We start from the raw sequence: 3,832 nt of genomic DNA, 5'->3' as shown, positions 1-3,832 counted from the left end.
ATTGCATAACATATTCCTGTTCAACATCACACCAAGGTCTTTAACTGCTTCCTTGTTTATGATTGTCTCATTATTAGGTCCTTTATATGCATATAGCATTCCTACTTTATCACCATAGTTCATTGATTCAAATTTATCAGTTAAATGCCATCCTATTTATCTCTGCTCATTTATATATTTTGTTTAGGTCTCTTTGTAGCGAGTTCCTATCTTCATCACAAGCAATTTCTCTACTTATTCTTGTGTCATCTGCGAAACTTCTTACTACTGAGTCCTTAACATTACTGTCTATGTCTGCAATCATAATCACAAACAGCAATGCAGCTAACACCGTACCTTGTGGCACACCGGATATTACCGTAACTTCATTCGATTTCTCATCATTTGCAATCACTATCTGTTTTCTGTTTTGCAAAAATTCTTTTATCCATCTTCCTACTTTGTCCACAATGTTATGTTTTCTATTTTTTTTCGGTAATATATTATGGTCTCAAAAGCTTTTGCAAAGTCTAGGTAAACCACATCTGTATCTTTTTCATTTATCATATTTTTATATATGCTTTCATGGTGGACTAACAGTTGGGATTGTGTACTTTTTCCAGGTACAAAACCATGTTGTCCTATATTGAACAATCTATTTTTCATTAAATGTTTCATTATATTTTTTTTCATTACCCTTTCATAAACTTTCATAATATGAGATGTCAGACTCACAGGCCTATAATTACTTGCCTCTAGTCTTGAACCACTTTTGAAAGTAGGAGTAATATATGCTAATTTATGCTCATCATAAATCTTGCCTGTATCTATACTTTGTCTTGATAGTATTGCTAGTGGCTCTGCGATTGAATGAACCACTTTCTTTAACAATATGGCAGGTACTCCATCTGGTCCTGCTGCTGATCCATTTTTAATTTCATTAATAGCCTGCACAATATCAGCTTCTGTAATATCTATATCCGATAAGTATTCAATATTTTCATCTCTTATTTCTGTGTCATTATCTTCATTATCAATTCTAGGTGTAAATTCATTCTTATATCTTTCTGCTAATATATTACATATTTCTTTTTTTTTATTCGTTAATCGCCCTTCAATTCTTAGAGGGCCTATTTCTACTCTTGTTTTATTCATCTGTTTTGCATATGAATAAAAAATTTTAGGGTTTTGCTTGATATTTTTTAGGGTCTTTTCTTCTAGGTTCCATTTTTCATTTTCTTTTGATTGTATAATCTTTGTTCTGCATTTTCTATCTTACTTTTTAGTTCCATCACTTTCCGTGCATTCTTTTCTTTAGCAAGACCTTTTTTCCACTTTCTGATTTTCTGGAACAAGATCCTTCTGTCTCTTGGTATTCGTGACTGATGTTTACTTTTTTTCTTCGGTATATATTTTTCCACTATTTCCTCTAATATTTTCCATAATATACCGGTATTTACCTGTATATTATCACTTACAAATATGTTTTCCCATTCTTTGTTTAATTCTTCATTTATTTTTGACCAATTTATATTCTTACTATAGAAATTGTATTTTCCATATCCTTCCCATTTTTTCGTTTCTTGCTTTTCTCTTTTTCATGTGTTTGGAACGGACTGTTAGTTCTATGACATTATGGTCCGAAATACTCGTGTTATACACTATTATTTCTTTAACATAGTTCACCTCGTTCACAAATACTAGATCTAAAATATTATCCTTTCTTGTTGGTAGGTGATTTATTTGCTGAATGTTATGTTCTAGTAGCATATCTAATAGCTTTTCAAATTGCCTCTTATCTTCTGCACTACTATTGCTCTCTTTTTTATATGTATAAATACAACCACAGTCTCCTATTCGTTCTTTCCATTCTACAAAAGGAAAGTTAAAGTCTCCGGATGGGAGTATAGTCCAGTCCTTGTGATTTCTACATATATCATCCAATTTGTCAATTATTGTGTCAAACTCTTTAGTATTAGGGGGTCTGTATAATACAATGTTCACTAATTTTTCAGATTCAAATTCTACCGCTATTAATTTACATTCTGTGTTACTATATTTCTCACAGATTTTTCCTTGATTGGCATCTCTTCCATATATCACGGTTCCCCTTGATTTCTATTTTTTCTATCTGATCTATAAGTTTGGAAACCCTTTATCTGGTCATCATTACCAGTCTCTTGGGAATACCAGGTTTCACTTATATTCATTATTTCTATTTTTTCATTTTGGGTTAGTTCTTCTAAGAACTCTATCTTTCTTTTTGAGTTACTTGAAACTAAACCCTGCGCGTTCATCACTATGATGGTTTGCGTATTATCTCCATTATCTAATATGGGTAATAATAAGGATTTTCCCATGTCTCTTTCCTGTTCTGATATGTTGATCTTTTTTTCATTTCCAGAAATTCGTACATTAAAAAATCCAACTTTTCCATTATATTTGATCTTCCATCTTCATATTTAATCATTTTGTGCATATACCTGCATTTATCTCCATATCTGCACCATCCCCTAGCATCATAGATACATTGCTAGTTCCTTGTGCTATATCTAGGTGCTGATGCCTTGTATGGTGGTGCTGACATTCATAATAATGCTTGTTGGCTTGCATTTTGCCTTCTTCATGATCTTTGATCTTTGTTTCCTTTTCCTTTGATTTTTTTGTTTGTTTCATTTTGGTTTTTTACCTTAATTTTTTATATGTATTTGATTTTGATTTTTTGGTTTTTCATGGCTATCTAGGATGCATTTGCCATATATCCTACATTTTTTATTAAACCTTTCATCCATTTCCTTGTTTTTCTCTCCATTTTATTTTGATTTATTTACATAATTTATTTCTTCATAGTATGTTTGTAGAGAGAGAGAGAAGAGAGAGAGATACTATTATCCTGTTCTTTGTTTTCATTAATCTTTTCCTCTCTTCAGAGAGAGAGAGAGATCTCCACAATCTATACACTCTGATGCCCTGACAAAATCTAGCAGTTGAAGAAAAATATTTTTGTGTCCTTAGATTTTGCTCAACTTCAGCACATGAAGGGAGAGAGAGAGAGAGCATTTCTAGAGAGTTTTGAGACAAGAGAGAGAGAGAATACACACTCTGATCAATACCCTGACAAAATCTATTTTCTTTGATGGAAGAAGTCTTTTGATAACCTGAAAGGTAGATTATAGAGCTGAGAGATTTGAAGGAGAGAGAGAGAGATCTTTTGGTCGAGATTTAGAGATCAGAGAGAAGTACACACTCTGATACCCTGACAAAATCTAGCAGGAAGATTTCTCCGAAGGAGAGAGATTGAGTTGAGAGAGAATTTATTAAGAGAGACAACTTATTAGACGGATCACTTTAGAGATAGAGAGAGAGAGAATATTTCACACTCTGATAACCTGACAAAATCTAGACCATGAATGAAGAAGAGAGAATGTCACATCAGAGAGAGAGAGAGAGAGAGAGAGAGAGAGAGAGAGAGAGAGAGAGAGAATACACACTCTGATACCCTGACAAAATCTAGCAGGAAGAAGAGAGAGAGAGAGAGAGAGAGAGAGAGAGAGAGAGAGAGAGAGAGAGAGAGAGAGAGAGAGAGAGAGAGAAACACACACTCTGATACCCTGACAAAATCTAGCAGGAAGAAGAACGAAGAGAGAGAGAGAGAGAGAGAGAGAGAGAGAGAGAGAGAGAGAGAGAGAGAGAGAGAGAGAGAGAGAGAGAGAAAACACACACTCTGATACCCTGACAAAATCTAGCAGGAAGAAGAACGAGAGAGAGAGAGAGAGAGAGAGAGAGAGAGAGAGAGAGAGAGAGAGAGAGAGAGAGAGAACACACACTCTGATACCCTGACAAAATCTAGCAG

The sequence above is a fragment of the Macrobrachium rosenbergii genome, chromosome 20, assembly GCF_040412425.1.
Source record: "Macrobrachium rosenbergii isolate ZJJX-2024 chromosome 20, ASM4041242v1, whole genome shotgun sequence".
NCBI lineage: Eukaryota > Metazoa > Arthropoda > Malacostraca > Decapoda > Palaemonidae > Macrobrachium > Macrobrachium rosenbergii.
Note: the sequence above shows the minus strand (reverse complement) of the source record.